Raw genomic sequence first — 26,304 nt, 5'->3', positions numbered from 1 at the left:
ATAAAACAGGAAAGCAAAATAAAACAAAACAAAATACCAAAGCAAAACAAATGTGAAAGCAAAATTAAACCAAATCAGAAAGCAAAACAAAACGAAATGGGAAAGCAAAGTAAAACAAAACAGGAAAGCAAAACAAAACAAAACAAAACCAGAAAGCAAAACAAAAGTGAAAGCAAAATTAAACCAAATCAGAAAGCAAAACAAAACGAAATGGGAAAGCAAAGTAAAACAAAACAGGAAAGCAAAACAAAACAAAACAAAACCAGAAAGCAAAACAAAATATGGAAGCAAGCACAACACAAAACAGGAAAGCAAAATAAAACAAAACAGTAAAGCAAAGCAATATAAAACAGGATGGCAAAGAAAAACAAACACAACCCGAAAGCAAAATAAAACTAAACAAAACAAAATACCAAAGCAAAACAAAACAGGAAAGCAAAGCGAAATAAAGCAAAACAGAGAACAGGAAAGCAAACAAAACAAAAAAATCTAAATAAAACAAAACAGGAAAGCAAAACAAAACAAAATAGTAAAGCAAAGCAAAACAAAACCAGAAAGCAAAACGAAACGAAACAGGAAAGCAAGGTAAAACAAAACAAGAAAGCAAAACAAAACATTAAAGCAAAGCAAAACAAAACAAAACGCAACAGGGAAGCAAGGTAAAACAAAACAGAAAAGATAAACACAACAAAATGGGAAAGCAAAGTAAAAAAAAGGAAAGCAAAACACAACGAAATGGGAAAGCTAAGTAAAACAAAACAAAACAGGAAAGCAAAACAAAACCAGAGAGCAAAACGAAATCGGGAAGCGAAGAAAAACAAAGAACAGGAAAGTAAAACAAAACAAGAAATCAAAACAAAATAGTAAAGCAAAGAACTAAACTAAACCAGAAATGGGAAAGCAAAGTAAAACAAAACAGGAAAGCAGAACAAAACAAAATAGTAAAGCAAAACTAAACTAAACAAAACAAAACAGGAAATCAAAACAAAAGCAAAGCAAAACTAAACTAAACCAGTAAGCAAAACAAAACGGGGGAAGCAAAGCAAAACAAAGAACATGAAAGAAAAAAAAATTGTAAAGCAAAACAAAACAAAACAAAACAAAATAGTAAAACAAAGCAAAACAAAATAAGAAAGCAAAATAAAACATGAAAGCTAAACAAAACAAAATAGTAAAGCAATGCAAAGCAAAACCAGAAAGAAAGAAAAAACAGGAAAGCAATACAAAACAAAGCAGGAAAGTAAAACAAAACTAAACAAAACCGGAAAGCAAAGCAAAACAAAACAAAAGCAAAAGCCAAACAAAACACGAGTGCCAATATTAGGATTATTCAGTTCATTCCTATGTGAATTAAACAAACCTTAAACTTAAACCCACAAATCTCAATATTTTAGAAAAACTCAATAAAATCAACATACTAGTCAGCACCAATCGCCTCGTGGGCAGTGTGTTAACATATAGCGCCATTCTGCAGACCTTTCCCAATGCAATCCCCCTCTCTCTCTCCTACTTCACTTCCTTTTCACCTACTATCCTATCTAAATAAATCCATTAAAAATATGCCAAAAATAAATTAAAACCATAATGATTTGCAACCTAAAGCTTTTTTTAGCCATTGCACAATTTACTGCCAGCAAAACATTTAAACTATTTCATTTAATTATTTTCATTTCTTGATACCACAGAACTGAGTAATATGTCATATATCAAAACGATATATCTCGGAAAGTAGTGTCAAGGAAAATTTACAGTCTAGTTACGCGCTGGAAGTTTCTGTTTCCTATCAGCATCCAGGAAGCCCATTGACTCTAAATTGCACACAACCTGGAACAATTTCAGCACACTTAAACTACGATTGTCTGGTGGGGCCATTCAGAGCAATTCAATTTGATATCAGAGGCGCCAGATTCCCTCTCCAAAATCACCACAAAGCATCCGAAAATGAGTCTGAACTCTGTTATTGTCTGTCGGAAATGCTTTATGCTCATCTGGGAATCGGCCTGAGTGGGAAAAAATCGACGATTAGTAATCTGTCAGCTTACCTCCTACTACTGGAGGTTTTAAATCAACATGTGCAACTGTAAGTGATTGGCTGTCAGGCCCATTACATCTCACCACAATAAAATAAACAGGCGTTCGTCTGTGTGCTTTTAAAAAGCAGGGGAATGTCCAGCGTGTGAGAAGTGAAATTGAAATGTTTGAAAATACAGTTAGACAAAGAACTCAGCTTTGGGGAGGGAAATGGGAAGAATCGTCCCAGTTCAAGAATCCTGATGGAATGTTGTGGTGTTCATTCCAGACAGCGGATTTTGAGAGGGAGTCAAACAATGCATGTTGCACATCCCTCAAAACTAGGAAAACAACCGTCTAGATGGTTTTGTAATGTTCCCTAGAGAAACTCAATGACAAATTCCTAACCAGTTCACTATTGGCGGTTAGAATGGAATAATGTGCAGAATTCCAGCTCATTTCCTCCTTTCCAAGGATTCTGCGAGCCATTCCTGTTGGTAATTGTGAGGACAACTAAACAGCAGTGTACTTTACAGTTTCATGACCTTGGGATGGAGAATAGCCTCAAGCGCACCAACCCCCTCTTTAAAACACAGCATGAACCTGCCGGGCATAGGATGGTGACGATTTTCCCATTAGACGTTTGGTTAATATCCACGTAGGAGATTTCCTCTCAAGACTTTACTGCAGCAAACCCTCGGGTATTAAAATCATGACTATATGGCCCAACCTAGATGCAGCCTGATTGCATTCAAATGTGTACTGTAGGTATTTACATAATGTTTGCTGAAAAGTATACTGAGAACTTAAATATGAAAGATTTATTATTGCATATAAATGTATAGTGACAGAATTTTTGAAAAAAAAAAAAAAAATCTACTAAAACTTTAAAATTAAAATAAAAAAAGATTCTAATTATGAATATTATTTATAAAAATCTATAATAGTAACTCAATGGTATTTAAATAACACTGGTTAAAATACATATTATATAGATATTATTTTGACGTGTTATATACTGTAGATAAACTGTGATTTTAGCTTCATAATTAAATGTTTCATTGCAGAATTCCTGATGAAATATTAAATAAACAAAACTGTAACTGTAAATACTCAACAGTAAAAACCTAGTTAGCAGTAAGTTACTTCATCATATACAGTGAAAAATGTAAAATAAATAAATAAATAAATAATGTCTTATTATATGTGATTTGTATTGTACTTTTTGTCTACTTTATGTTTTTAGTCAAATCTATGAATTATCATATAATTTACTCTGACAGTTTCTTATTTTCTGTTAAATATACACAGGAATATGCCATACCATCATACCTGAGTCGTTGACACGTAATTTTTTAAGTTAAATATCTGGCAACCACAGCTGCTTGTTTTTTTATTTATTTATTATTATTATTATCATAAAAGGATATTTTAGGGTAAAAAAGGGAAAAATCTTATTATATTTCATTTTTACTGTACTTTTTGTCAAACTTATATTTTTCTAAAGTAAAATCTATTAATTAAAATTAATTAAAAACTAATTAAATAAAATTTGCTTCTTCCATTTTTTGTTAAATATATACAAGCCATCTTGTCATAGCTGAGACATTTTTACAATTTCTTAGATGAATATCTGGCAACTACAGCTCCTTGGATTTTATTTATTTGTACATTTTTTATTATAACGTGATATTTTTTAGAGTAAAATGTTGGTTAACAGTAAGTTACCTCATCATATATGGTAAAAAGATAAAAAAATTAATAAAAAATAAATAAAGAAATAAATGAATAAAGAAATAAAATAACATCTGATTCTATGTAATTTTTACTGTAGGTGTTGTCATATATATTTGGAAAGTAAAATCTATCAATGAGCATATAATTTACAGCAAAAAAATTAAAATATATATTAAACACACAACATAAATTGTCACCGTATTTTTAAGGTGAATATCTGGCAACCACAGCTGCTCGTTTTAAAAGGAGCATATCGTAACAGGATTTTTTTATGCTCCAGTAAAATGCTGGTTACAGTAAGTTACCTCATCATAAAAAAATAAATAAATAAAACATTATCCCATTACATACTTTTTGCCAAACTTATATTTTATGTACCATATGATTTACAGAAAAAAAGGTAAAATACTTGAGATATTGTCACCTTATTTTTTTTAGGTGAATATCTGGCAAACATAACTGGTCTTCTTTATTTATTTGTTTATTTTTTATTGTAACAGGATATTTTATGCTGCAGTAAAATGCTGGTTAACAGTAAGTAACCTCATCATATATGGAAAAAAAACATCTAATGTTATTTTTATTGTACTTTTTGTTAAACTTATGTTTTTTTAAGTAAAATATATGACTTACCATATAATTTACAGTAAAAAAAAAAGTAAAATACCTGATATCTGGCATCTGCTGTTTTTTGTTTGTTTGTTTTGTTTTTATTTATGTATTTTTTTTAATCGTAACATGGTATTTTTTATTCTACAGTAAAATGCTCGTTACCAGTAAGTTACTTCATCATATCCAGAAAAAAAATCTAATTATATGTTATTTTTACTGTACTTTTTGATAAACCATTTTTTTGAAAGTAAAATCTATGACTTACCATATAATTTACAGTAAAAAAAAAAGAAAAAAAAAAGAAAAAAAAGAATGAGACATTGACACAGTATTTTTTAAAGTGAAAATCTGGCAACCACAACTGCTCATTTGTTTTGTTTTTTTAATCGTAACATGGTATTTTTTATGCCACAGTAAAATGCTGGTTACTAGTAAGTTACATCTTTATATACAAGAAAAAAACTGTTATTATACATCATTTTTACTGTAATTTCTGTCAAATTTATGTTTTTTTTTTTTTTAATAAAATCTGTGAATTACCATATAAAATATAGTGAAAAAAATGTAAAGAACATTCCTTAAATTCTTATTTTTGGTTAAAAATATACAGGAGTATGCCATCCCGCAACACTTGAAACACTGTCACCGTGAATATCTGGCAACCAAATTGTAACCAGATTTTTTTTACAGTTCACCCACAATCACAGAAGGCACTTTTATAATTAAATTGGGAATTGCGCAATTTCACTGACCGCAATAAGGACCACTCACTTACATTAGGAATTGTCAACAGCGTAACAGATATAGTCTCTTTACATTTAAACAACTTGTTTATATGTTTTCATATATTTAAATATTTTTTGTATATGCTACTTATCAACAATGAATTAAATTCGGGAGTTTTATATTTTGCTGTTGCTGCTTCAATTACATAATTCACAGTACTTCATAGGCTGAGAATTTCATTTTATGATCCGTCCCTATGATTCACTTAAATGGTGAAACAAACTGGAAAAATACTTCAGGAAGTCATGGTTAAAGGCAGCTTGTTAACATTGCTGTCCAGACACACTATGTTGCTTTGTTTTTTGTTTAGTCTGAGATGAAAGAATGCCAGACAACACCTGCTGGACTTAAAACCCATTTGTTTTATTGTCAAGACACAAACAAAACACGCTCATCCCCGATTTGGATCCACAACAAAGGCTTCACAGCAAAGGCTGTTGTGTAATAACAGATACGTATGTAAACAACAGGCTTTGATCAAAAACACAAATACAAGAGAGAAATCAAACTGTTTTGCTTAACAAGTCAGATGAAAAGCAGTTACTAAAGAAGGCCGGTGTAAATAAAACGCGTAAACTCCTGGTAAAATCATTCTAGCATCTCATTTGAAGTCTATATCAGTGAAAACACCCCTTTAGTGAGTGTAAACCTTTCTTCTAGTATAAATAATTAATAACAAAGTCAAAAAAGAATTAAAAATACTTTCAGTCTCAATCAAAAGGAACAAAATGTAAGCTATTTTTAAGATAAGTAAAAAAGCCAGCCTTTTCTTTAAATTAAATTTTTTTTTTCATAAACCGTAGCATTTATTTTTTATTTTAACAAGAATGGTGTTGTTTTTCCTTGCCATATTCATGAGAGAATTAAACAAAGCCTAATTTGTGAGCGAATCATTATTTTGAGTTCAGTTCTCATTTATTTCTGTTGAAAGAACATATTATTATAGATTATAAACTTATATTTTAGCCAGACCCATGGATTTGTTTCTTACAAACATGCAGCTTTTGGCTTCATAAGTTTTGATGAACTAGAGTGGATTATAGTGATGCTTTTATCAGCTGTTTGGACTCTCATTCTGACGGCACCCATTCACATCCATTAGTGAGCAAGTGATGTAAAGCTAAATTTCTCTAAATCCGATGAAGAAGCAAACTCATCTACATCTTGGATAGCCTGAGGGTGAGTAAATATTCATTAATTCATCATTCGTTTCTTTAAAATCTCTCTTTTTGTGTTTAATAGAAGTTATACAAGTAAAATAACATTATATTGTCATTAACGTCTTTAATCATTTGCAGCACTTGTAATTATCTCATAAGTTTGTCATTAATACCAATTATCTTGATTCATGTGTGACGCTCCTCATAGGTTTGACCTCACTGACAATGTCAACAAACTCCTGTCCAGCAGATGATACAGACTTATCGCATGTTTTCCTCCCCGGTGGTCCGAGTAACCTCATTCCAGGCATTGGTTGTCACACCACCCATAAAAAAGGCTGTCATGGTTCCCTGTGGAGCAACCTCAAGCACTGACATTCGGACTGAAGATTGGAGTCAGACTCAGACCGCCAGTGGAGCCAGATTGTTTAAAATTGCATGCTTATTTTGTCTTTCGCCTCTTCCTTTTGTATGCTCTATTTGGAACGCAGTATTGTTATGAGGAGAGAGGAGCTTTTTTTTTACCTTGAGTATTTGTGCAATGATAAGTCTCAATACGAAACATAGCTTTTAAACTTGAATTTAAAGGGATAGCTCACCCAAAAATGAAAATTACAATGATTTACTCTCCCTCCAGCCATTCTAGGTACATATGACTTTCTTCTTTCAGATGAATACAGTTGCTGTTATATTATAAAATGTCCAGCATTTCCAAACTTTATGATGGCAGTGAATGGCTGTTAAGATTTTGTAGCCTAATAAAGTGCAACCGTCCATCATAAAAAGTGCTCCACGCAGCTCCAGAGAACAATAAAGGCCTTCTGAAACAAATCGATGTGTTTGTGACAAGAAAAGTATCCATTATTAAAACTTTATAAACGGCGTTTCAGCGGATGACGTCGTATGTAGACGTATCTTAAGCTACGGTGAGAATATGCTAGTCTCTCGAGAATCAAGTTTTGTTTACAGCAAAGGAAAACCAGTCTCCTTTTAACTTATATCGAAATCCTCCAACATTTTTAATTCGTGACCAGTGTTTTGTTTTGCTCTGTCCATTCTTCGCCACGTTTGCCAATGTTGAATGTCTAGAAATTATAATTCATAAAGTTTTAAATATGGATTTCTTTTTTACACAAACACATCAATTCACTAAAGGAGACCTTTATCAATCCACAGGAGTCATGTGGAGTACTTTTTATGATGGATGGATGCACCTTTTGGAGCTTTAAAATCTCAACAGCCATTCACTGCCATTTTAAAACTTGAAAGAGCCAGAATTGCATATAGTCCACAAGAGAAAATAATAGCTGAATTAATAAAAACGACCCTGTTCAAAACTTTACATCCCCTTGATTCAAAATACTGTGTTGTTACCTGAATGATCCACAGTTGTCATTTTTGTTGCTGTTGCTTTTTAGTGATAATTGTTCATAAGTGCCTTGTTTGTCCTGAACAGTTAAACTGTCTGCTGTTCTTCAGAGTAATCCTTCAGTTCCCACAAATTATTTGCTTTTCCAGCATTTTTGTGTATTTATACCCTTTCCAACAATTACTGTATAATTATGAGATTCATCTTTTCACACTGAGGACAAATGATGGACTCATAATATGCAACTATTACAGAAGGTTCAAATGCTCACTGATGCTTTAGAAGAAAACGTGATGCATTAAGAGCCAGGGGGTGAAAACTTTTGGAACTTAAGAAAATCAGGGTACATTTTACATATTTTGTCTTCTGGTAAACATGTAAGTATCTTCTGTAGCCTCTGAAGGGCATATATATTTAAGCAAAATAAGACCTGAAAGAATTTTTCTGAAGAACAGCTGGCAGTTTAACTGTTCAGGACAAACAAGGGACTCACGAACAACTATCACTAAACAAAATCGTTCAGGTAAGAACACTGTATTAAGAATCAAGGGGATGTAAACTTTTGAACAGGGTCAGTTTTATAAATTGTTTTCTCTTGTGGACTATATGGAAACATATGTTATGTGAAATATCTTATTCAGGTCAGTACTAAATAAACAATATCATGCTTTTTGTATAATCCCTCTCATTTTGGTCAAATAATTAACATTTTAACTTCGGTTGTACTGACTTGAGGGCGAGTAAATCTTAGGATAAATTTTTTTAAACATTTTTATAGAATAATTAAAATAAATAATAACTAAGGAAAATAAAATAAAATTATATATTTTTAATGCATTCTCCCACATCTAAGTCAATTCCAGAAATTCCACAAAAAAAAAAAAAAAATCCATCTGGGCATGATTATAAGGTACTCATGTGGAATTAAGCAAAGTATTTCCAGAGAGCCTCTTTTGTACATTAGTATGTTCCCAGGCCACTTGAGGGGACTTATATTTACAGCAGCGATAGACCAAAATTAGAGAGGCTATTCTTGTTGTTGTATGCGAATGCTGTTCATTAAACTTAGAGAACTCTGTTTTGCCTCACATGACAGAACCTGAGAGCATGTTAATTAAAGCCAATTACAGATAGCTTAGAAATCCCTCCGCTAAGCCTTTGAGAGCAATTTGCAAGAGATGAAACAGCACGGGTCAACCCTCATCATAAAAGAGAGCATCTCCACAACATGTGCGCTTGATGGGCGTTAGCAAATGATTTACACAAAGACGCCTAATCCAAAACAGATAGTGAACTAGCGATACTACATAACACAGGCAGCTTTTATCCTTTAGCAAGACCTATTAGGTTTCATACCTATGAATTCATTCGTCTTCCACATCAGAGTTACAAAAGCAACTGAGCCTGTAGGACGCAACAAAAAAAGATATGATAGCAAGCCCCATGATAATTTTTTTTATCTCGGCTGATGCGCAGTCCTCTATAATCTTCACTTGATTTATCTTTGGCTCTTTGGCCTTGAAGAATTCCAGTGCCGTTCGTTTGAAAGGATGAGAAAACAGAGCGAGAGCCCCATACTGGGAGGTAAGGATCCCCGCCGAGCTCTCTGACATCCCGGGACCTCAAGGGGTCGTCCAGCCGGAGGGGGTGCTAATATCTTTGCTCCAGGTAGAGCGCTATGTGACGGCGAGGAACGCAGGGTTCGGAGGTTTAGACAGGCGTGTCGGGATATGGCTAATCAGATATATGTGTTCAAGACACCTCCGTCTCTGAGGTCCAGTAAAAATTTGTATCGTGATATTGAGGTGTAAAGGTTAAGTGTGGGATTTCTACACTGCTAGTAGCAGTAAACAGAACTGTAATCTGAGCAGCGTGACGTACTACTTAGAAAAAAACATTTTGGCAAAACTACACAAATGCACCTCAATTAAAAGCAGTAAAACAGTAGATCATAAGTATATTAGCGATTTATTACTGCACAATAGTATGTTATGACCTTAAAACACTTGGTTTTGGTGCTTTCATCATATAATCAGCTCCATATGTATGGCTTTTCTGACAGAAACAGTGCTGGGTAGAACTTGTAATTGGATTACATTACATTTTAAAATCAGATTACAGTTACTTTTTACGACATGATTACATATAATTCATAAAATGGCAACAAATTATTCAGAATTTATTGATTCTTACTAAATGTTTTTTCTCTTTTGAAGTTTCATTACAAAGAATCGTACTGTGTGTCGTAGGATTTAGCCATGGTTACATTCACAATATAACATGATCACATAAATGTCACAGTAATACAGTTGAGGTCAAAAGTTTACATACACCTTGCAGAAAAAAGAGAGATCATACAAAATGCATGTTATTTTTTTATTTATTACTGACCTGAATAAGATATTTCACATACAGTATTAGACATTAGCCAATAGTCCACAAGAGAAAATAACAGTTTTTGAGCATATTTGTGAATTTGAACCCTTTCTTACATTGACTGTATGGTTTTGAGATCCATCTTTTCACACTGAGGACAACTGAGGGACTCATATGCAGTTATTACAGAAGGTTCAAACACACAATGCATTAAGAGCCAGGGGGTGAAAACTTTTGAACAGAATGAAGTTGTGTACAACCTTTCTTATTTTGCATAAATATCTTTTTTTTTTTTTTTTTTTTTTTTTAGTATTGCCCTTCAGAAGCTACAGACGTTACAATTAACTCAAAATAAGTACGATTAACCCTGATCTTCAAATTTAAAAAAGTGCATTGTTTTTCCTTCTGGAGCATCAGTGAGCGTTTGAACCTTTTGTAATTATAACATTTTGCAGACTCTGCAAGGTGTATGTAAACTTTTGAAATTTAGGTCTTGTCCACATTAATACGTTTTTGTTTGAAAATGCATCTTTTTCTCTCCGTTTTTGCCCTCCGTCCACACTGAGACTGCGTTTTCAGTGTGGATGAGAAACCTTTGGAAAAACGCTTGAAAAAGCTGGCGTGGACGGAGAGCATTTTGAAATGAAAACTTCATTTTTAAATGTATCCGGATTAATGTAGACGTAGCCTTATTGACATTTATTAATGTGCTATTGACTACTGAATAGGCTCTTCATCAGAACATGTTTTATGTTTTCTGATGTAGTAAACTTGCTCAGTAGCTCACCCGGTACAGTATTGCACTTGCAATGTGAAATGCTCGGGTATGAATCTGCGAAACATAACAGACGTAGCCTTATTAACATTTATTAACGTGCTATTGAATACTGAAGTATACTTGTGATTTTATCTCATGTTTGCTCTTGTCAACAACTATTAGTTCATTTTGGGGTCGGGTTTAGTTTTTAATTTGTATTTTTAAACGCGATAAATCACCTTGACTCGCTGGATATTGAATTTCCAAACTGCTGCAATACAAACAATTCACAACCAGATTCATGTTTATCTATTTTGGATAAAACCAAATGCACTTTTCACACCATTTGCAGAACATCTCACTTTAAAAGTGTTAAAAAATTAAGTAAATTTGCTTAGTAGCTGACCTGGTACAGTATTGCACTTGTGTGAAACGCTCAGGTATGAATCCACAAAACATAAAAGACTTGTAAAACTTGTGATTTTATCTCATGTTTGCTCTTGTTAACAACTATTTGGTTTGTTTTAGGGTGGGGTTAAGTTTTTTCTAGTATTTCTAAGCGCGATAAAGCACCTTTTCCTGTGATTCGCTGAATATTTCATTTCTGAACTGCTGTGATAAAATAACAACCATCATAATAAAACACTGCCAGATTCACGTTTATCTATCTTGGATAAACCAAATGCATTTTTCGCATCATTCACAGAACATCTCGTTTTAAAAGTGTCACAAAAAGTAAGTAAACTTGCTCAGTAGCTCACCCGGGAACAGTACTGCACTTGTGAGAAGCGCTCGGGTATGAATCCGCAAAACATAAAAGACTTGTAAAACGTGATTTTATCTCATGTTTGCTCTTGTCAACAACTGTTGGTTCGTTTTAGGGTCAGGTTTAGTTTTTTTCCACATTTTTAAGCGCGATAAAGCACATTTTACTGTGATTTGCTGGATATATAATTTCCAAACTGCTGCGATACAAACAACAACCATCATAATAAAACACTGCCAGATTCATATTTATCTATCTTGGATAAAACCAAATGCATTTTTCACACCATTCACAGACGATCTGGCTTTGAAAGTGTTGCAAAAAGTAAGTAAACTTGCTCAGTAGCTCACCAGGGAACAGTATTGCACTTGTGAGAAACGCTCGGGTATGAATCCGCAAAACATAAAAGACTTGTCAAACTTGTGATTTTATCTCATGTTTGCTCTTGTCAACAACTGTTGGTTCGTTTTAGGGTCAGGTTTAGTTTTTTATTTGTATTTTTAAGCACGATAAAGCACCTTCTACCGTGACTCGCTGGATATTTTATTTCCGAACTGCTGCGATACAAACAACAACCATCGTAATAAAACACTGCCATTTTATCTCATGTTTGCTCTTGTTAATAACTATTGGTTTGTTTTAGGGTGGGGTTAAGTTTTTTCTACTATTTCTAAGTGTGATAAAGCACCTTTTACTGTGATTCGCTGAATATTTCATTTCTGAACTGCTGTGATAAAATAACAACCATCATAATAAAACACTGCCAGATTCACATTTTATCTATCTTGGATAAACCAAATGCACTCTTCGCATCATTCACAGAACATCTCGTTTTAAAAGTGTTGCAAAAAGTAAGTAAACTTGCTCAGTAGCTCACCAGGGAACAGTATTGCACTTGTGTGAAGCGCTCGGGTATAAATCTGTGAAACATAAAAGACTTGTAAAACGTGATTTTATCTCATGTTTGCTCTTGTCAACAACTGTTGGTTCGTTTTAGGGTCAGGTTTAGTTTTTTTTCCACATTTTTAAGTGCGATAAAGCACATTTAACTGTGATTTGCTGGATATTTATTTTCCAAACTGCTGCGATACAAACAACAACCATCATAATAAAACACTGCCAGATTCACGTTTTATCTATCTTGGATAAAACCAAATGCATTTTTTGCACCATTCGCAAAAAGTAAGTAAACTTGCTCAGCAGCTCACCCGGTACAGTATTGCACTTGTGTGAAACGCTCGGGTATAAATCTGTGAAACATAAAAGACTTGTAAAACGTGATTTTATCTCATGTTTGCTCTTGTCAACAACTATTAGTTCATTTGAGGGTCGGGTTTAGTTTTTTTTTATATGTATTTTATAGTGCAAAAACTTGGTAAGATTGCATATGATTTTTAAATTTTTTGAAGAAAATGCCAGTTGCATTTTATATGGCTGCTAAAGCGTTCTGACTGATTCTAGGTTGATTTACTCACTTTATGAGTAACATATTGCCAATCCAGATTCAGTTCATGAATGCCAAAAGAGCTTTCTTGAGTCTTTTTTGTCTGTGTCTACATCTATAAAACAACACATGTAAAACAAATGTTAGGATTGTTTCCTATTCCGCAAAGCTCCACACACTCCAATCCAAGTCTGGAGGAATAAACAGCTGCAGATTACAATGAAATCACTCCGCAACAATGAAAGACAAATATATACATGATTCATGACCGGCACATTGTGAATCTCACTTGGTAGTACAATGATAACCGTGCTTGTTTTGGGCTCCGTGTGCAGAAATAACATCTGAATTTAGCTTGGCTAGGGATTGAGTTTGGCCGAATGATGACGAAGTTACTATTATTTGTCGAAACAGCTGGCTGGGTGTTTAGACAGAGCTTTCCTTCGGCCTGGCCCACACAGAGCCACTTCCAGCCTCATTCTGACCTTCCTGGGGTTGGCGCCAGACAGCAGGTTCGAACAGATGCATTGTGGGAAGGAAGTACAGTGTTTGCCAGGGCATTGTTATTGTTGGGCTGATAGAGAGAAGGGCCAATTAATTAAGATAATAGAGAGGCACCACAATGGGTTATTGAGTCATTTGCTGAGGATGTTTGCGGTCTCGCCAACGCACGCACATTCAGAGCAATTCTTTTACAGACACACAAATACAATGATGGCAGATCGGCATCTCTGGCTGGCTTCCCAAGATCCACCTGCCTGGGTTAACAAGTTTAATGACGTTCAGTAAACGGCCTAACCACCTTTAAAAGACAGTTAGAACGTATTGCAGGTGAGTTTGTTTATTAATAGATTAATTAATTAATTACTTAATTAATGTATTTATTTTATATTGAATGTTTACGCTTTTATTTTAAAAATACTTAATTATTTACCCTTACCTAACATGAATCAATTAACTTATAGCTTTTTTCTTTTAATTAAATTTTTTTTATTTTTTTATTTTTTCATATTGAATATTTATTATCTTTTTCATTTTTGTTTGAAAAATATTTATTCATTCATTTTTTCTTATATTAAATAATTATTAGCTTTTTCAGTTTTGATTAAAAAACATTTATTTATTAGCTTTATTACTTTTAAAATGTTTGTTTGTTTTCTTAATTAAAAAATTAATAATAATTTCACTTTTAATGTTTTTAAAAAATATATATATTTATTTATTTATTTATTTATTTATTCACTATTAATTGAAAAATATGTATTTATTTGTTTGTTTACTTATTTATTTACTTATGTATTTATTTTCTTATATTAAATATGTATTAGCTTTGTCGCTTTTGATTGAATTTTTTTTATTTATCTTCATATATTAATTATCTATTAGCCTTTTCAATTTTAATTGAAAAATATTTATTTCTTTATTAGTTTTTTTACTTTTAACTCAAAATATTTATATATTTATTTTCTTACATTAAATATTTTTCACTTTTAATTAAAACACATTTATTTATGTATTCACTTTTAATTAAAAAATATGTATTTTTTTTGTTTGTTTACTTATTTGTTTATTCATTTTCTTATATTAAATATGTATTAGCTTTGACACTTTTGATTGAAAAATATTCATTTATTCATTTTTAATTATTTATTAGCCTTTTCACTTTTAATTGAAAAATATTTATTTATTTATTAGTTTTTTTAACTCAAAATATTTATATATTTATTTATTTTCTTACATTAAATAGTTTTCACTTTTAATTAAAAAAAAAAACATTTATTTATTTATTATTCACTTTTAATTGAAAAATATGTATTTGTTTGTTTGTTTACTTATTTATTTATTTTTCTTATATTAAATATATATTAGCTTTGACATTTTTGATTGAAAAATATTCATTAATTCATTTTTATGATTAATTGAAAAATATTATAGTTTTTTTTACTTTTAATTTAAAATATTTTATCTATTTATTTATTTTCTTACAAAAAATATTTATTAGCTTTTTCACTTTTATTTGAAAAATATAATTATTTATTTATTAACCTTATTAACTATTTATTTATTTATTTATTAGTTGTTTTCTATTTTTTACTTTTAAATGAAAATATTTACCTATATATTTACTTTCTTAAATTAAATATTTATTAGCTTTATTCACTTTTAAATAGAAAAATATTTATTCATTTATTTATTTTATTTTTTTAAATACTTATCAGCTTTTTCACTTTCAATTGAAAAATAGAAAGGTCTTCTGCATAGACGCTTTAACATTTCACAAACACAAGTTTTGGTCTGGAAATCATTCTCATATTTGTTATGTTACGCTTTTTGGCAAAAACATCTGGAAAATGGTTTGTAAATCTTTCAAAATGTCACTTTAAGATTTTTTTTTTTTTTTTTTAAGGCTTTTGGAGTGTGTTTAATTAAAATTTAAATGAACATAAGACAAATCTTAATCAAAACTGGCATCCGATTCCTCTTTTGGATATAAATGAGAGCAAATGAGCAGTTTTCAATGGAAAAAGGGTTTATTTTAAGGAAACCAAGTCACTTTTTCCACATAGTTCCCAATTTGTTCCTCAGACTTGGACACAGTGGTTCTAGTCTATATTAAAGCCATAAGTGAATAATAGTGGCATTTGTGACTTCCTTGGGTGGTCTTTGACTTTATGTTTTTCCATTGCATACTAAATTTATATGTAAAAGCACATAATCAATTGGTCAAAAGTTTGGGCATGTCTACCCATTATGTCCACTATGTCTTTATTTTAAAGAACTATTAGCAACATGGCAGTAAAATACAAATGCATGTCTGGATGAAAGATCTTGAATTAATATATAAGAAACCATCTGATTGTCATCAGAAGAGTTTAGATAAGAGAAAAAATAGACATTAACCAGATGCAGATGCTCAGATAATCTGAAACAGATCTGAAAATATAAATCAGTCCGCCGCAAGATTGGGACGTTCCCAAGAAACTTTAGATATGCATAGCAAGTACAAAGGACATTGATATATCAGATTTTTCCACAGCCAAAATGTGAAATGATTCATCTGTTCACAAGGGAGAAAAAGGTGAACAACTTCTCCCTAAACTCCATAAAATGTCATCTGATATCCTTAACACCAATTCCAGCCGGTCAGATGGATATCACAACAAACCAGAATCCTCAAACGCTTTGTTTCCTTTGCATTTTTCGCAGAGCGAAACCGCAGAGAAAGATTTATTATTATTATTTTGAATCAAAAACCCACAGAACTCCTCTGGGCACAAGATCAGAACATTAAACCAACCCTAAAACCCTAATCATCAATTTTAGGCATTGCTTAACGTCCTATAAAAATGAAATGAAATATATAAGCAGAACATTAAAGAACAATTTCAGGTTATTTATTTATTTATTCTTCTTTCTTTCTGCACATTTTTAATAATAATAATAATAATAATAATAATAATAATAATAAATATTTAATTATTTTTTTAATTATAAAAATGTGTCGTTAAATAAAAAATAATATAAAAATAATTATATAAATAAAATATTTATTCATTGTATATATATATATATATATATATATATTTATTTTTTTACATATAACTATATATATATATATATATAACTATAACTATAACTATTTTATATTTATACAATATATATATAACTAAAATATTTATTAATATTTTAATAATAATAATAAATTGAATAAAATTATAAAACATAATTCACTTAATTTGTGAAACATATTTGTTGTTAAATTAAAATAATTAAAAAATAATTTATATTTATTTTAATAGAATATGTACTCAAAACAAAATAAAATATATACTGTTAAATTATAAAAGAATTATTAATAAAATAGTTTAACATTTTTAATGATGACACTCAATTTGTAAAAACAATATATTGTTAGTTAAAATTTTATAAAATCTACAAAATAATTTAAATAGGTATTTTAAAAAAGTAATACAAAGGAATATTTCAATAAAATAAATAATTGCACTCAGTTTGTAAAAACAAATTAATTTTTTTTTCTTATAATAAGAATATTAAGCTTTTTCACATTTAATTGTAGAATATTTATTTATGTATTTATTGTCTTATATTAAATATTTATTAGCTTTTTCCCTTTTAATCAAAAAATATTATTCATTTATTTATTTATTCTTTTTTCTTTCTGCACATTTTTAATTATAAAAATAATATGCATAATAACATATTTTAATAAAATTATGAAAAAACATTTGTTATTAAATTAAAAATAATATTAAATAACTATATAAATAAAATATTTATTTTACTTAAATATGTATTCAATCTGTAGAAACAAAAGAAAATACATACTGTTGAATTATAAAATTATTATTGATAAAATTGTTTAATGTAATTATGCCACTCAATTTGCAAAAAAAATATATTGTTAGTTAAAATAAAAATAATTTCCAAAATAATTTAAATACTGTATATATTTAAAAAAAAAAATAATAATATAAAGAAATATTTATTAGCTTTTTAACTTTTAATTTAAAAAATATATATTTATTTATTTTTTTCTTTATTTATTTTTCTTTATTTATTTCTGAACATTCTTAATAATAATAATTTGAATAAAATTATAAAAAATTCTACTAAAATATGTATTCAATCTATAGAAATAAAAGAAAATACTGTTAAATAATACATTTATTATTAATAAAATAGTTTATTATAATTATTAATGGCACTCTTTTTTAACAAATATATTGTTAGTTAAAATTAAAAGAATTTCTGAAAAAGTATTTATATATGTAAATATATAACAATTTAATTATGTAGCTTTTTCGCTATTAATTGAAAAAATATATTTAACTTTTTTATTTTCTTATATTTAATACTTAGTAGCCTTTTTAATCAAAAAATGTTTATTTATTTATTTTTCTTTCTTTCTTTCTGAACATTTATAATAATAATAATTTGAATAAAATTATAAAAAAATGTCACATTTAAAATTTACTCAAATATGTATTCAATCTATAGAAACAAAATATATACAGTTAAATTACAAAATTATTATTAATACAATCTTTATTATAATTAATAATTACACTCAATTTGTAAAAAAAAAGTTCAAATCGAATAAAAATCATTTCTAAAAATATTTTAAATATATATTTTTAAAAAGTAATATAAAGAAATGTTTCAATAAAATAAATATTTGCACTTAATTTGTAAAAACTAAAAAAATATTGTTAGCTGAAATGAAAAAAAAAAATTATACCATAAATAATTGTGCTTAATTTGTCAAATCAAATAAGAAAAAAACATTTTGATAGTTAAAAATCTAAAAATGATTATTAATAAAAATTATTTCAATAAAGCAATTACAGCCTATTTGTCAAAAAAAAACTAAACAGTAAAACTTAAAAAATATTTTTTATTATATTTCATTTTAATAAAACAAATGCTTGCATTCAATTTGTAAAAACTATATATAGTTAATTTATAAAAAGTAAACATAATTAAAAGCAATAAATATTTTTAATAGGCTGCACAAAAACATTACTTATGGACTCTTAATGAACATGTATGGGACAAGCGAGTGACTTGGAGCGGATAATGCCCCATTGGTCCCATCTCTGATCAGGGCACCTAGAAAAGTCCTAACCTTCGCCCAAGTTACTAGTTACTAACTAATGAAGAATGAGTAGTTTAATCTACACTTTTGACTGGTAAAACCAAGCACATCTCAAGGCAAAAGTGTGCTGTAGAACTTGTCCTGCAATGACCAATCAAACTGTACGCCGGCTCACATGAAGCAGAGCTATTGTTACCAGCAGAACAAAGCTCAGTCCAGATAAAACAACAATAGCCGCGGGGCTGCAGGGCTGGCCAGCACAGATAAGGCTCTCGCAGACGCCGCCTGGCTTTTCTCATGTGGCTTCTACGTGAGGACTCCTCCCAAAACCAGATCACAGTCAATCTGTCAGCTTCTCCTCTCGCTTTCAAGTGCTCAGAGTGGGTGTGAAACCTAAACCCTCGCTGACAACAACTTACAGCCGTTATCACAACACATCCTGATAATGCAATCCATCAGTCTTCAAATCAAAGCCAATATGAGAAAGCGTCCGTCAACTTCACAAAACTTGCATTGGTTTTATACATTCGCTTCCTGACCTGGTCTTATAAAAAGTCACAGATTGATTCTGATTGGTCATACATGGATTGGTCAAATATTTTTACATTGTTTTTTACTCATATAATAATTTTAATTATACACCATTATGAATAGGAGATTGTTTAATAATTTGTAATAAATAAATAAATAAGAAATTATTATATTATATTATATTATATTATATTATATTAAAACAACTTGTTGGTTAAGTTAAAAATAATGTTTTAAAAAATATTATTTAAAAAAAAAAATATATATATATTTTAAGTAAATAAATAATTGTCATATAAGAAGCTTTTTGGAAAACCTGATTCTGTCACGTTTCAACAAGGATAAGGGGGTCTGGGTCCAAATGCAGGAAAGTAATGATCTTTAATATATATAATATAAAAACAAACAAAACAAAATCAAAAGGCCAACACGGCACAATCCAACATAAACTCAAACATAAACTGAACAAAACAAGAAACAAGGTCTAGGTCAGGATCAGCAACACACAAAATAACATCCAGGACAAAAGACAATGCAGACATCAAGCAGGAGAGAAATGTGAGAGTATTTAAAGACCGGATAATAGTGAACAGATGTGAGTAATCAGTGTTAACGACAAGGACAGGTGAATGTTATCAGAAGTGCAGTGTGAACGGCGACCTCTGGAGGCTGAGGGGAGACCCACAGCTCCGATCATGACAGTACCCCCTCCCCACGGAACGGCTCCCAGACGTTCCCTAAGTCTGGAGGGAGGAGGCACGGAGGAAGGCAAGTCAGGGGGAGGGATGGCGGGCCAGGCCCGTGTAACGGCGCGTCAGGCCCAATAGCGGACACCGCCGCGTCAGGCACGGAGATAGCGGACGTCGCCGCGTCGGGCATGGAGATAGCGGACGTCGCCACGTCGGGAAGGGAGATAGCGGACGCCGCCGCGCCAGGCACGGAGATAGCGGACGCCGCCGCGTCAGGAAGGGAGATAGCGGACGCCGCCGCGCCAGGCACGGAGATAGCGGACGCCGCCGCGTCCGGAACAGGGAGCGCGGTCACCGCCGCGTCAGGAACAGCGAGAGCGGTCACCGCCGCGTCAGGAACAGCGAGAGCGGTCACCGCCGCGTCAGGAACAGCGAGAGCGGTCACCGCCGCGTCAGGAACAGCGAGAGCGGTCACCGCCGCGTCAGGAACAGCGAGAGCGGTCACCGCCGCGTCCGGAACAGAGAGCGCGGTCACCGCCGCTTCAGGAACAGCGAGAGCGGTCACCGCCGCGTCAGGAACAGCGAGAGCGGTCACCGCCGCGTCAGGAACAGCGAGAGCGGTCACCGCCGCGTCCGGAACAGAGAGCGCGGTCACCGCCGCGTCCGGAACAGAGAGCGCGGTCACCGCCGCGTCCGGAACAGAGAGAGCGGTCACCGCCGCGTCCGGAACAGAGAGCGCGGTCACCGCCGCGTCCGGAACAGAGAGAGCGGTCACCGCCGCGTCCGGAACAGAGAGAGCGGTCACCGCCGCGTCCGGAACAGAGGGCGCGGTCACCGCCGCGTCAGGAACAGCGAGAGCGGTCACCGCCGCGTCAGGAACAGCGAGAGCGGTCACCGCCGCGTCAGGAACAGCGAGAGCGGTCACCGCCGCGTCCGGAACAGAGAGCGCGGTCACCGCCGCTTCAGGAACAGCGAGAGCGGTCACCGCCGCGTCAGGAACAGCGAGAGCGGTCACCGCCGCGTCAGGAACAGCGAGAGCGGTCACCGCCGCGTCCGGAACAGAGAGCGCGGTCACCGCCGCGTCCGGAACAGAGAGAGCGGTCACCGCCGCGTCCGGAACAGAGAGCGCGGTCACCGCCGCGTCCGGAACAGAGAGAGCGGTCACCGCCGCGTCCGGAACAGAGAGAGCGGTCACCGCCGCGTCCGGAACAGAGAGCGCGGTCACCGCCGCGTCCGGAACAGAGAGAGCGGTCACCGCCGCGTCCGGAACAGAGAGCGCGGTCACCGCCGCGTCCGGAACAGAGAGCGCGGTCACCGCCGCGTCCGGAAGAGAGAGAGCGGTCACCGCCGCATCAGGAACAGAGAGCGCGGACGCCTCAGCGCCAGGAACAGGAGGTGGGGTCACAGGAACGGAGACAACGGACCCTTCCGCCTTCTCACAGAAGAGCCACTCCGCCCCCACCGCAAAGCGGGAACGCCGTTGCGCCATCTCAGCCCTGCAGGCTTCCATCTCAGCCAGTTGGAGGTGGATTATCTCTTCGAATCGAGCGGCCGACGCCGCCTCAAAAGCCGCCGCCTCCTCAGAAAGGAAAAAAAAATTACTCCCCGCTGGACCCATAGCGGATGTCTGCATTCTGTCACGTTTCAACAAGGATAAGGGGGTCTGGGTCCAAATGCAGGAAAGTAATGATCTTTAATATATATAATATAAAAACAAACAAAACAAAATCAAAAGGCCAACACGGCACAATCCAACATAAACTCAAACATAAACTGAACAAAACAAGAAACAAGGTCTAGGTCAGGATCAGCAACACACAAAATAACATCCAGGACAAAAGACAATGCAGACATCAAGCAGGAGAGAAATGTGAGAGTATTTAAAGACCGGATAATAGTGAACAGATGTGAGTAATCAGTGTTAACGACAAGGACAGGTGAATGTTATCAGAAGTGCAGTGTGAACGGCGACCTCTGGAGGCTGAGGGGAGACCCACAGCTCCGATCATGACAGATTCTGATTGGTCATCCATGGATTTTTTTACATTAAATATATATTATTTCAATTTGTAAATAATAATAATAAATTAAATTAAATTAAAAATTAGTTAAGTTAAAAATAATATTTAAAAATTATATAATAATAAATAAATAAATAAATAAATAAATAAATAAATAAATAAATAAAACAACTTGTTTGTTAAGTTCAAAATAATATCTAAAAAATATTTTAAATATATTTTAATAAAATAAATAATTGTCATTAAGGATGGTTTCTGGAACCTTGAATTTTTATTAAATATATATTATTTTAATTTGTAAAAATAAAATAAAATAAATGACATTAAATTAAAGTATTAAAACTTGGTAGTTAAGTTTAAAGTAATATCTAAAAATTATTTAAAATATATTTTAATAAAATAAATCACTTGTATTAAATTTATATTATTTTAATTTGTAAAAAGAAATTAATAATAATTAACTAATTAATTGATTAAATTACCTTACATTAAATTTAATTAAAAAAAAAAACGTGTTAGTTAAGTTAAAAATAATATCTAAAAATTATTTAAAATAGATTTTAATAAAATAAAAAATGAAGTTGCAGCTTTCTGGAAAACCTGATTCTGATGAGTCATCCTTGGATTTGTATTAAATATATATTCTTTTATTTTGTAAAAATAAAATAAATAACATTAAAATAAAGTAAATAAAACTTGGTAGTTAAGTTAAAAATAATATCTTAAAATTATTTAAAATATATTTTAATAAAATAAAAAATGTTCATATAAGAAGTCTTGGCTTTCTGGAAAACCTGATTCTGATCGGTCATCCATGGATTTGTATTAAATATATATTATTTAAATTTGTAAAATAAAATAAAATAAATAATAATAATAATAATAATAAAGTAATTAATTGATTAAATTACCTTACATTAAATAAAAAAAATGTTAATTAAGTTAAAAATAATATCTAAAAACTATTTAAAATATTTTTAATTAAATAAAAAATGGTCATATAAGAAGTTACGGCTTTCTGGAAAACGTGATTCTGATAGGTTATCCATGGATTTGTATTTATATATATATATATATATTTTTATTTTATTTTAGTTTGTAAAACTTTTTTTATTTAATTAAAAAAATGAATACTTTTGGATTGGTCATCCATATATTTGTATATTAAATACATATTTATTTGAAATAATAGATATAGATTTGAGATAATTTAAGCATATTCATATGGGAGGAAATTTACAGCATGTGAAGGACGGACACAAACAAATCAGACACAATATGTCCACCAGCAAACAGGAAAAGGAAAGAATCAGGAAGACAATGAACATCCCTGACGTCCAAACATTCAAGCAAATTCAATGCCCTGTTCTGTCCACAAGAGTAAGGCTGTATAAGACTACACTGTATTATACTGTACTATATACTGTAAAAATAACACACTCAGACTGAAAAGTTTTAAATGATTAACCACCATGCCCTGTTTAGGGTCTTTAAGACCCCATACCTCTTTAATACCCTAAATACAAGAAGTAACATGTTGTTACATCAAGTTTTTATCAGTTTTAGATTTTAAACAAACTAAGTAGGCTACGTTTCAAACGTCCTTTAATAACTTTACATGTTCAGAAACACTCATGTAAAGCATAAATGCAGTGTATTTTCAAACAAAACTGACTTTTAATACGATTAAACCGGTAAAAATCAATGTTGTTTCTCATATTATGTAAACAACTTAAAAGAAGCGCATTTTCAACTAACTTCACTTTTTCACTTAAAATGAGCTAAACGTTCCCTATTACCATGTACCGCAGTAAAACATGGTATTTTTCGAAGAACTCACATTATGCAAATATTAAAGCACATGAATACGGTAATCTGGCATATATCAAAGTATTACCATGGTATCAACTGATTTAAACTTCACTTTGCAGCCTTTACTTAAAAAGGTGGCAAAATTGTCCTATATGTAACGTAAAACAGGGTATTTTTTAAAGAACTCCAATACATTAGGCTATAGCACATGAATACGGCAATCTGGTATATATCAAAGTACCATGGTATTTTCAACAGATTAAAACTTCACTTTGGCAGCTTTCACTTAAAAATGTGGCACAAGTTCCCTATTGCCATGTACCATAGTAAAACGGTATTTTTTTTAAGAACTCCGTTATGTAAATATCAACACCGTACCCTGGTATATATCAAAATACTATTATCATCTTACACCATCACTGTACCAAGGCTATTTAAACTTGACAGAATAACCGCCAACACCATTAGAAAACCTACCGAGTGTTGTTTGCCCGTCGTTTCTTTTCGTTTTATTCCAGTTTCTGTCGTAATGTCAGTGAGGTAAGTCGTGTGAAGATGCGCAGTGAGTCGCGTGTGTTTTCGGCACCTCCTTCACTATAAACAAACTGTCCGCGAGCGCCTGGAGCTCTGAGCCACTCCTCCGCTCTCCAAATCCCGCTTCACTCCTGTCATATCCGTCCAGTGGCATAACGACGCACTCTGTGAGTGATACTTAGCAGGTGTGTTGTTTACCCGGCAGCAACAGGTCAGTACAACATCCAAAGAACCGTGAAGAGTCTCAGTTTGATGGGAACATTAGGTGTCCGACTAAGGGAGTTCGACCAAAAATGAATAATCTGTAATTAATTACTCACCATCATGTCGTTCCAAACCCGTAAGACTTTCGTTAAACTTCGGAACACAAACTAAGATACTTTTTATAAAATCCGAGAGCTTTCTGACCTGCATAGACAACAACGCAACTGACAAGTTCAAACGGCCGTTAAAACAGTCCATGTGACATCAGTGGTTCAACCGTAATTTGTTGATATTGTGGTTTTGTTCTTTGCCCCCCCCCCAAAAAAAAATTATTCTCCTCACTTCATAACATTACGGTCGACCCCACTGATGTCAAATGGACTATTTTTAGGATGTTCTTACTACCATTCTGGGTTGTTTGAGCATTTCGGTTGCGTCTATTCAGGGTCAGAAAGCTTTTGGACTTCCTCAAACATATCTTAATTTGTGTTCTGAAGATAAACAAAAGTCTTGTGGGTGAGTGATAATGACAAAATTTTTATTTTTGTGTGAACTATCCCTTTGGGCGCTATACTGCTAGGCCTAATATTTTACTATACAGGGTCTTGGCAGAATTTCTGAGGTTTTATGAAAGCATTTTTAGGCTTTTTAGACCAAGTGGACAAAATGTAAGAAAATGGATTGTCGGGAATGCCATTTGGCCATTTTGTCAGCATTTGGTCTCTAATCCCTGCTGAAAAAAACAGCTAAAACCAGCCTAGGTTGGTTGGCTGGTTTTAGCTGGTCATAGCTGTTCAGCAGGCTGGTTTTAGAGGGGTTTTGGCCACTTTAAGCTGAAACTAGCTTGAGCTTAGCCAGCTTGTGTGACCAGCTAAAACCAGCTACTTCCAGTTTAAACCAGCTAAGACCAGCCAACCAGCCTAGGCTGGTTTTAGCTGTTTTTTTCAGCAGGGATGTCTAGGGAGAACACAATTGTAGCTTACTATTAGCAATACTTAGACTTTATAGTTAGAGGAAATAGTCTTCACTACTTTTTAATTCATTTTACAAAAAAAAAAAAAAAAAGACCTGGATATCTGTGCTTCCAGCCACTACGAGATAGAAATAACTTTTACTCTACATTCTTATCACACACAAAAACATGATGTTTGGCTGCAGTATTTTTTTGGATTGCTTTCCAGTGCAAATATCTGAAGATATTTAATCAAAATACATTTACTTAAGATAAGACTTTTTTTTTTGAGAAACAGGTCAGAATGAAGTGAGCTTATGGTTAAAACAAGAGCAAATATCAGCCAATGGACTATGAAAAGTTTTCATACTGCACTAATACTGTAGAAATGTAAGAGATTTAAGGATGTTTAGATATGTGTATTGGTAAACAGGACAAAGATACTGGGAAACATACATTTTGCAGTATATTCAACGTTTAATGCCATAACTTTATATTTTTAAGACCTTCTGCTTTGATTAAATAGCTTTTTAAGGCATTGTTTTGTGAAAGGGGACAATAAGACTTTTCTTAAGACCCTGTATTTAGTATCTATAAGAGTTAACATTTAAAATCTGATTACAGAAATCTGTTCTTTTTTTTAAAAGAGATTTTGTATGTTGATTTTAAACATCTATAGTTTAAGCCATTTTCATTTTTATTTATTTTTTATTCTTGTTTATTTATTTATTTTTGTACATTTCATCCTAAACTGTTACACAAAATCATATTTTAAGTGAGCACAATAAAATAAAACTAGCCTGCATTTTTCTTAATAGTCACATAATATTTTCAAATATTAAGATATAAAGACATTTCAAGTCCTTTCAAATGATCAAAATATAATCATCAAAATATATATACATTTATCAAGAAAATTTGTTAACA

General features: G+C 32.6%; 1 protein-coding gene across 1 annotated transcript in view; it reads right to left on the bottom strand.

Moving 5' to 3' along the window:
* The window catches only part of LOC141339193 (semaphorin-3D), an 82,632-nt gene extending 58,338 nt beyond the window's left edge, over positions 1-24,294 (bottom strand). The window contains exon 1 of the mRNA XM_073844824.1: positions 24,165-24,294. The gene's annotated coding sequence lies outside the window, so the exon portion shown is untranslated. The remainder of the gene's footprint in view (positions 1-24,164) is intronic.
* Positions 24,295-26,304: the final 2,010 nt, after the last annotated feature.

This window comes from Garra rufa, chromosome 7, assembly GCF_049309525.1.
Source record: "Garra rufa chromosome 7, GarRuf1.0, whole genome shotgun sequence".
Taxonomy (NCBI): domain Eukaryota; kingdom Metazoa; phylum Chordata; class Actinopteri; order Cypriniformes; family Cyprinidae; genus Garra; species Garra rufa.
The sequence above is the reverse complement of the archived record's forward strand: the minus strand, read 5'-3'. Positions and strand labels throughout refer to the sequence as shown.